The sequence below is a fragment of the Telopea speciosissima genome, chromosome 7 (assembly GCF_018873765.1).
Source record: "Telopea speciosissima isolate NSW1024214 ecotype Mountain lineage chromosome 7, Tspe_v1, whole genome shotgun sequence".
In the NCBI taxonomy this organism is placed as follows: Eukaryota; Viridiplantae; Streptophyta; class Magnoliopsida; order Proteales; family Proteaceae; genus Telopea; species Telopea speciosissima.
The window spans coordinates 54,495,678-54,506,341 of NC_057922.1; positions in this window are offsets into that span (position 1 = coordinate 54,495,678).

Here is a 10,664-nt window from a genome sequence, read left to right on the forward strand (position 1 = left end):
CTCCCACGTTCTGACCGTGGCAAGAGGTCTCTTGTTCTCCTGGGATGCTGGGAAGGGTCCCCCCCGCTGCGGAGTGGAGGTTGCCTATTGCGCAAGTCTCTTTGATCTCACGCCCCTAGGAGATGATCTCCCAGGGTTCGGCTCTTGTCGAGGTATGGACTCCACCCTTGCTAATGGTGAAGTCCTTCGACGGTGAGACGTCGCCCGCTGCGTCATGTATTCTTGAAAGAGTCGTTGTTCATCGAGGATCTGTCGTTGCAGGTCGTTGATCTGACCCACAGTGGCTGGAGCATTGGGGTCAGGTGTCACCTCCACCACCACATCGTCGGCCTCGTCATTGTTGGGCTCGTCAACCACGAACTGGTCATTAAGGGGGATCTCTTCCTCCAGAGGGACATGGTCCTGGTCCTTGGCTCTGCTGCGAGAGCACTCTAGGGGTGGTGATCCATTCCTTGATCCATTGTTGGTGGTGGTAGTCTTTCTTCGTGCCATTGAGTGAATATGGAAGCGAGCTAGTAGATGTAATGGCTAGCGTCGTTCCCACAGACGGCGCCAATCTGTTGCGTCAAGAAATTGTCGAGCGGTCCTGCGAGTGCCGTCACCTGCAAGTGGACCAAAGGGTCAACAGAGAGAACCGGTGTGGTTCTGGCCTAGGGCTCTCCGATGCCAAAGTTAGATCTCCTGGCACAAATAGATGAATAGTGATTATTCAGTATGAGTTTAGATGTCCCTTTAAGGGTGGTGTACCTTTCCTTTTATAGTAGTGTATGGCAGTGTGGAGAGTCCCAGTTTGGTGGCGAGTGTGTCGTTGAGTGGATAAAGGCCCTGGGTAACGGGGCTCTATCCTGATTGATCATCTCCCCGCGGGAGGGAGTGTCCTAGTGGTATCAAGATCCTTGGTGGATAGATACCCGTGTGTGGTGATAACGTCCTTGGTGCTTGAATCCGTCTGGGTGACGTGACTTCTAAGCAGTGGTCTAGAGTCCTGGTGGTGACATGAGTCTATAACGATACGATCGGGTCGTAGGTGGGTAGCCCCCACCTCACGTTTGTGCCCACGATGCTGTGCCTGGGTGCAGGCCGCGCCTGGGTGTGGCCACGCCTTGGTGAGGCCGTGCCTGAGTGGTGGCCGCGCCTGGGTGAGGCCGCGCCTGGATGTGTGGCCGTGCCTAGGTGAGGCCGCGCCCGAGTGGTGGCCGCGCCTGGGTAAGGCCGCGCCTGGATGTGGCCGCGCCTAGGTGAGGCCGCACCTGGGTGGTGGCCGCTCCTGGGTGAGGTCACGCCTGGGTGTGGTCGCCCCTGGGTGAGAGGCCGCGCCTGGATGTGGCCGCGCCTGGGCGAGAGGCCGCGCCTGGGTGTGGCCACGCCTTGGTGAGGCCGCGCCTGAGTGGTGGCCGCGTCTGGGTGCAGGCCGCGCCTGGGTGTGTCCGCGCCTGGGTGAGAGGCCGCCTGGGTGTGGCGGCGCCTAGGTGAGGCCGCGCCCTAGTGGAGGCCGCGCCTGGGTGCTGGGACCCCGGTTTGTTCCCCTTGGTTCTGGAGCGGGTCGCCCTGTGACACGTGGCGGTCGCTGATTGGCCCGGTGAATATTGGATGTATCAGTCACTATGGAGAGTGAAGTAGTTCACTTCACTATCTTTTTATTTACCCTTTGAAATCATTTTGATGAATTGAAATGTAGGGGTAAAATTTGTAAATTCACCCCTAATGGAATCTTGTAGGGAGGGGTAGGGAGATTTGGGGGAAACACAAATGGAGCCGCAAAGGGAAAGTGCAAAACTTAGAAGATGATGGCAATCTGGCCAACACCACCGTCAAACAAAACTTCAATGGCTTCAACGATGTCCATTCCGGGCAGTGTAAATTTCTTCGGAGATCTCACAAGAGGCGCAGTGAAGGAGAGAGTGAGAAAGAATAGAAATGAAATTATTGCTCTTTAGCCCTGTTCCTAAACATACTTAAACTCAATTTGTCATGGCAGTGGCGGAAGGAAAAAGCCTTCATGTCACAATGGCAGTGGTAAAAGAATTAAAAGAGGAATCAATTTCCATAGTGGGGCGACAAGAGGAATTGGATTCCTATAGTTTGTCTTCTTTCTGAAGTCATCACTTAAAGACCCTACAAATAGCCTCCAAAAGTCCAGAGATGTTCCCAGATGAAATGGAAGCATTGGGTCTCCCGTTTGCTGCCATTGTATGGACCCATATAGGTGAAGGCCAGTATATATGATGCGATCATGGATTTCACTTTATAGAGTCTGAAAGGACTAATATTTGGTCCTTGCATTAGCAGATAAATGATACCCTCATTATCCTTTTATAAGGTCACGTTTGATGTGGAGAGATTCAAGGAGGAAATCTGGCACCAGAGTCTCTGATGTTCCCACCTACAACAGTCCTTGAAACATGATCGAAGAGAATTGTAGGAGGGATAGGGACGGGGAGGGGATCCCGAAGCCAAAGAGGGAGGGGAACTGGAGATGGGGGTAGAGATTTGGTGAGGTATTATTAATTGTGAAATTATTATATGAACCCTTCTTATTAGAATAACATGCGTGAAAACTGGGGATAAGAAAGTCATGGTAAAGTTAAAATTTTCACTACACATAGTGACAGGAAAGAAAACCTAATAAAGAAATATATAAAAGAAAAGACCCATAAATAATGAGTCATGCGCTTTGAGATAAAACCATAGAATTTGATGGGAGGCCCATCAAGAGGATCCCGGATCTACCTAACATTCGAACAAATTATATATATATTGAATGAGTGGGAAATTTATAGATCAAGGTCTATTGACATTTTTTAGGGAGGGGTCTTACAGAGATAATATTTCATTGGGATTGAGTTCTCCATTAGGAGCATAGCACACACTAGCACCTCCTAAGTCTATCTCTTTCCTCCCCAACAAGGGACAAAAATGTAATTACATAGAGAGAGAGAGAGAGACTGGGAGGCACTAATGCTACGCTCCCAGACAAAAAACATCATCTATATTACCTTTTAGGGGAAAACTCCTCACAATGCCAGAGTGCAATTCCTCACTTTCTTGGTTTTTTTTTATTGTTATTTTCTCCATCTTGCTCTGAATATGTCTGTCCCATGTGGATGATACTTTTTTTAGGACAACCAGTGATGTGGCATGCAGATTCTTCCCCACATTGACATCATGGGGAACCCTCTCCTTTCTTCAATTAATGAGATAGTAAAGAAAATAAATTTGGATGCCCCAAGGCTTTGATTTTGCCCATTATTAGCCCAAGTCCGATTTAGCCTTGATTGAAACCAGATCAAATGGGCTGTATAACACCTGAAATTTGAACTCATTTTCCCATTAAATGTATCCTGTGGGGGAGAATGGCCCTTGCATGCATAAGGGTCAATGAGAGTACATGTGGAAGCATCAAGTGGAGAGATCAATGTCCCCCATGTGTTTGGGCGCAAACACCACGCTCCCTACAGGAACCATTTTCCCTTTATAAGTACAATAGTAGAAGGAGAAAGGAGGCTATGTTGCCATAAAGCTTGATATGGATAAGGTCTATGACCATTTGGAGTAGGGACTTATCAGATCAGTTTTGACTTCCTAGGATTTGGGGTTGAATGGGGTAACCTTATTTACAATCTCATTTTCTCCCCGTCATTTTCCATTAAAATGGATGGTAACTCATTTAAATACTTTAAGCTATCTAGGGACATTCGGCAAGGTTGCCCCTTAAGCCCTTATTTGTTTATTTCGGCTATGGAAGTATTATCATGATTGTTGACAATATATGGAGATCTAGGTTTTTTTAGAGGCATTAAAGTGGTTAGATCAGCTCCTGAAATTTCACATATACTCTTTGCGGATGACACTTTCATTTTTTGCAGAGCTATTGTGGATGATATTTTTACTATTAAAGTTGTTTTAGATCTCTTTTAAGACCTTTAAGGATAGAAAATAACTTGAGTAAAAGTGACCTTTGTTTTAGTAAGAACGTCCCAGTTTCGGAGAAGAGATCTTTATGTACCTTGATAGGTATGAAAGAAATGCCTAATAACTCTATCTATCTAGGCACTAAGCTTTTTCATTCTCGTTCAAAAGTAAAGGATTTGGGTTTGGTTATCAAAATTGATGTAAAGGACATCTCAAACGAATTTTTGGATCGTTTGGATTGGTAGAAGGTCACATGGTCCGGACGAAAATATTGATTTTCTCGGGGTCACTGTCGGGACCCTAACTTTTGACTAGGGTGGAGTTACGGGAGCCACAACCCTAGTTCGAAAACATCAACCAATGCTCTATTTAGGGTTTTCCAGGGCTGCGAATCACAACCACAAATCATCCATTTTAGAGGTTTTCCAGGCCTGCGAAGTTAGTTGCGCGATTTATGGTTTTTTATAGTTTCCAATTTTCTTACGTTTTTTGCCTTCTGCGAGTTGACCTACCTATGAAAGGTGTCTTTGGAACTTCTATAAGGTTATCCTACATTTTCTAATCAAAAGTCGTGTATTTTCTCTTCTTCCTCACTGGAATTAGAGATTCTATTACCTTGTGGATTCGATGGTTCGTCTGTGCTAGAACGATATAGTCCACTATATTTTTGACTGTGTTAAGAAGAAAGAGGAATATAATGACTTATTGGAAAACTAATCAGCTTTCCTTTGCAGGGTGTAAAATTCTTATACAATCTGTTCTGGCATCAATTCCAGGATATCTACTGTCATGTTTTCTATTTCCCCTCAAAATTTGCAAGGGCGTTGATTCTAGTTGCCTCAACTTTTGGAATGGTAATACAAGGTCAGGTAAAAAGGTATATTTCATTGCATGAGATACTTAGATGTACTCCTATCTCCCGAGGGGGGTTGGGTATTCGCTAGGTGAATATCCATAACAAGACCCTTATTCTCAAACTTGGATGGAGATTATTCAACAATACCAATGCTCTTTGGGCTAATGTGCTTAAAGCTAAATACTTCCCTCATCAATCTGTTTTTGACCCTAAGGTAATGGAAAAAATAGAAGCATCATGGCCTTGGAATAGCATAGCTCAGATCCTACCTACCCTCAAATAGTCGTTTGCACTATAGGAGATGAAAGAACATCATTTTTCTAGAGGATCCATGGGTCCCTTCTATTCCTGAGAATTGTCTTACCCCTCTCTCGCATGGATGTGATACCAAAGAGCTTATTAGTAAGTTTGTAATAGATGCCAATGGAGTTTTTCCTCGTTTCCTCCTTCTCTTCCTTACATTTTGTGGATTCGATTAGTAATGTATCAATATCTAATGATGCTGACAGCTAGAGGTGCTTATTAACCAAAGATGGTAGCTTCTTTGCAAATTAGTTGCATATTTTTTACTTACATCTAAATGCCCTTCTAAAGTCTCTAAGACTTAAGTTTGGTGGCGTTTTCTTTGGAAACTTTCTATTCATCTAAAATTTAAGATGTTTTTTTGGTGTGTGTTACATGCAGGACTCATAGTCAAAGCAACACTTTCGAAGTGAATACAGATCGATCCACATTGTGTATTTTGTAGATCTTGTGTTGAATCCATATGACACATTTTCCTTTCATGTGACTAGTCTAAGTGTATTTGGGTTGCAGGTCCTCTGGGATTAAGAATTGAGCGTCTCTCCCACCCTTTGTTAGAACAGCTTTGCATCACCACTATTCAATTGACATTTTGATAAACTCTCCCTTAAATGGTTCTTATCAGTTTTTATTATTACTTGTTATGTTATTTGACATCTTAGGAACAAGATGCTTCACGGACATGCTAAGCCGGATCCTTTTTGGGTTCTTCGCAATATCTCTAGTTGGTTGAAACATTTACCTCCCTTCCCCTTTTATTCCCTTTAATTTACTTAAACATGATATGTCTGATTGCTCTCCACACTCTATTATTAACTCTATGCCTATATTACAGTACCCTATTTTGATCTATGCAAAGTCTTCTAATTCACTCTTAAACAAATCTGGTTGGACATATGGCCTGTTTTAAAAGGACACTTTATTTTGATAGCTACAAGGTTTTTGGACACATGTCAACTTTTGGCATCAAAGATCCATAGCATCGCCAGGGGTCGTGAGCATGTAGCCAATTTAAATCACAAAATTAAAGATCCCAGATAAACTATTAGGAATTTCCACTTCCATTACCCATCATACTACCATTTTAACTTTTATTAAGAAACTAACTCAATATCCCTTGGATAATAGGCATACTTTTATACTTCAAAGAAACATTGTGGACATATCTTTAGCTCTTACTAGTAAACGTGCACGTGTGGCCATATGTTGGGGCAATAGAGAAACAAGCGAGGGTAGATCATAGAGAGAACAAGAGATTTTGAGAGAGAAGGAACGTGAGGGAGAATCCAAGAGAGAATGACGATTAGGGGAGGTAGGGAGAGTTAAGGCTACGTTTAGTAAAGTTTCTATTCTAAGAACATTACTCTTTGGCAGAACCATCTTTTTCTCTTTTTTATTTTATTTTTTATTATTATTATTATTTTTTTAAAACTGTATTATTTGGCTCTAGATTAGTGTTTGGTAAACTTGTTCCAGAATTGTTTCCAGAATATAAAAAGAACAAAAAGGGCATTTGGTAAAACCTGTTCTAGAACAATTTCTCAACACTGTTGCCAATATTTATAGAAATATCATTATCATCATAATTAACCCAAATAATTTTGTAAATGTCATTACCATCCAAGACACCATAACCAAAAATTACAAAAAAAAAAATGCCATTAATGGTAATTATGAAAATGTCATTACATCTACACAATTTGGGAAAATATAAACATTTGTACTAAATTACTATTAAAACTATTACACAGTCCAAGTGGCAAGTTCTAAACTTTAGTAACAAGAAAATAGAGTAGGGAGTGTTTGAAAGATGTCTAGTAGTTTCAACTGAAGAACTTTTATGTTTAAGGAAATGTATATGCCTCCAAAGTCAAAACAGATTATTGAACAAAATAGAGCTGAATTTAAAATTGTCTTGTTGCAAAAAAGGTCTTAGTGGATTCGAACCACTATCCCATTGAAACATGCTTGAGACATGCTCATGTTTCAAGTGCTCTACCAATTAGAGCTAAAGACCCATCAAATAGAGTTTGGAATTTACAAGTAACCATGAGATGTTGCTACAAACTTTGCTTCAAAGAGAATACCCATTGAATTTTCGAAATTTCAGTGAAGATTCAAATTTCAAAGCATTGTAAGCCTGAAAAAACAGAATGACAATATCCATGGTATGTACTCACTTGTCCTTACTTTATGGTATCTAGCACCCTAATATGCTTGTATTTTATTCTAAAATTATATTTTCAAATGGTTAGTTCCAGCAACATACAACCTCTTGAACAGGGCAACAATCATAAAATCTCTCTATTCAATATCTTTTTGATAGAAATGAACAGATGGAGTCTATCCAATCATATAGAATAGAAATGAACTAAACAACAATACTCATGAAATCAAAAACTGATATTGATTTCCTACTCAAACTCATCCACCAAAAAAATTCATATTGATTTCCTGCCACCATGATTTTCAAGTCCTATAGATTGGTTCTATTATAATTAAATAAGCGCAAGTAGCAATATAAGAAATCTAACAAAGAGGTTAACTGAGATCAGCTATTAATAAAATTTCTAGTCTTATCACTTAGCTAAATAGGTCGGAGGTATAGATCATTAGTCACGGATAAACTTGTTGAAAAGTGGAGCAATTACTATAGGATAAAGAGGGTCATCATCACAATGGATAGAGCACACATGAATTCCCAAAGATAGATGGCCAAGTAAGGACTTCCTTTCTGCTGAAAAAGGGAGAAATGAATGGGTATGTTGATAAAAGATGTGAATTCTAATTAAACAACAAGAGATCCATACCAGAATATAGATACCAAATGCTGAATATGCTTCTATGTTCACAAGTTTCAAATCAACATTGAACTTGCCTCCACAACATCAACATGTATAACTACTGATTTCTAGCTGCCCCACTCTTAACAATATCCGAAAGAGAGCAAGAGTAATAGATTTTGACGGTTGGTATAACCCCCCCCCCCAAAAAAAATAAATAAATAAATAAATCCCCGACTCATTATTTCAACTAACTATATAGTCTCATCAAGGAAATGACAAAGTGTCAACAATGAAAAGAACTTACATAATAAGGTATGTTGTATTGCTAGCCCGGCCAGTGCATCACCTCTAGTGATCATATGAACGCATGGATACCAAGGATACTTATTGGATCTACTGGCCACCATTGTGATGATGTTGGATTGACGTAGATGAATTCAATTACAACATTTGAATGATCTTCAACAACCTTTACAACTACTTTGGCAAGGTAACCAAATAAGCTCATTTCAGCAAGGAGTAGCAGGCCCGTACCACGAGACAAATCCTAGATGCAGATCAAGATTTCTTTCATTCAACAACATTCTGTAGTTAAAAATTTTCTAACAAAAAACCTAAATAAAACATTGCAGAGAACTTTAATGCCAATTACAGTTGATTCAACATTATAAATTGGCGATGTTTTAAAATGAAAACTTTAAATTTCAGTCTATACACAAATCGATGCCAAAATATCATGTGAGCATTAACTAATCTGCCAGTCAAGTATATGGAAGAAACTTTTGTGACCAATAAAGCTATAAGACTTGAAGCAAATGCAGGAAATCAACACTATAATGAGGTTAATAATAAATAAAGTGAAGAAGACTCACCTTTGTAGCAAAAGAATCAAAGGTGGAGAGCGTGCACAACTAAGGTACAGCCAGACAAGTCACAACATACTCAATGTCTTCTCTCAAAGTTGCGAGCTAGCTTGTAGTCTTCAAAGTGGTCACCAAGTCTTGCAAAGGTTAAAAATGTTCTTCTAATTGCAAGAACATTAAAAGTCTAACACATTCCAAGAGAAATAAAAGCAAAATCAATGACTCTTATTCATCTGAAAACAAATCAAACCAAAATCTACCACTTACCAGTATGAAAGAAAGGTTGAGATTATTAAAAATTTTGATTAGATAATTTACAATACAAGATACCCCTCAAACATATAATGAACATTTCAAATCATATAGTACTTATTGTGTTTATGCTCATGTTCATGATGATGATGGTCATTTCAAATCATATAGTACTTATTGTGTTTATGCTCATGATCATGATCATGACTTGTATGATCTTCATGATCTTCCTTTGAGTCCTCTGCATTAACTGTACTCTCAATCTTGGTAACTTTCCTATAATGTTAGTTATCAGCATCCATATATACCGATAAGCTCCAAGGAAAGATGAACAAATGAATGAAAAAGACCAAAAGGTACCATACATTAAATCATTCAGAATCAATAATAATGGACCAAGCAATAGAAAGGAATCATCCTTCCATCATTTCAGTGGTTCAACTGCTAACCTAAACAAATCCATTCAAGGACAATGCTACATGTAGACCCATAAAAGCAACATGCTATTCAAAATTTACGCCTAGAAGATCTTCTAGGCTAAAGAAATAAGAGATTGAGCAAACACAGTCCCTCAAACCATTGACAGAGAATAGTTTTTTGAAGAATAAATTTTCGGATACAATAACTGAAACACATAGTGGCATCAAAATATAAAACACATGCAATTGCGTAAATTTCTGCAATTCTAACTCCTATGCATCACACAAACATATAGGATCCAAACTGGATGAAATATTTGTTGAGCAATTAGCAATATTAAAGAAATTGGATTTCAATGAAAAGGCATAAAATACGGTAATGGGTTTAGAAGTCCTCGGAATATATTCAAATCAACATGTATAATAGAATAATGTTTTTCATTCCTTAGCAAATGTCACCACAAAATCATGGCAACAGTAAAGGCAGAAAAATAAAACCTGTCCAACTCAAAGCCTCCAATCCCAAGAACATAATCCAAATCATCTTTGCCAAATTGAGTTCCCTTTAGTTGAGCCATGCCATTTATTTTCTACACCCAATTGCAATGCCAACAGAAAAATTAAAATTTTAACAGATGCAAAGCCTTAAAATACATGTGAATTGAAACAAAAGTACCATTTGTCCATTTCTAACATTTATATGCTGGGTCAGAGAAGCAATTATTAGCTCACTGAATGGGAACACCTTGTTTCTATAACATGCAAACAACCCTGCATTTGATATATCGTACTATGAGCTCAACGTGACTTGTAGACACTATTCAGAAACTAAAATTCTCTTGCAGTTGCTCTACTCAAGTGAAGAAATAACACTACATGAGTCGGAGAAGAATAAGTCGAAGTAAATAATTCAAAAAAGAAAATTGCATAGATTTCTTACTCAATGGATTTAACAAAGCTGGCGTTTCTGCAAAGGAATCAATCACACTCGATAAATCTCAAATTAGATAGAAAAAAAAAAAGAAGAAGCAAACAATAGCGGTAACGGGGATCCCATATGGTAGGATATAAACAAAAACTCTCCTGAATAAGTTAGCAATCATACATCATGTACGTTTAAATAAATTTGCATAGGTCCCAAGAACCTATGGCAAATAAAAAGAGAAGCATCAAAGCAACTCTACTGAAGAAGCCTCAAATCAAGAATAAAATCATAGGAAAAATAATAGTCACGATCTAGGGAAGCATCAAAGCAACTCTACTGAAGAAGCCT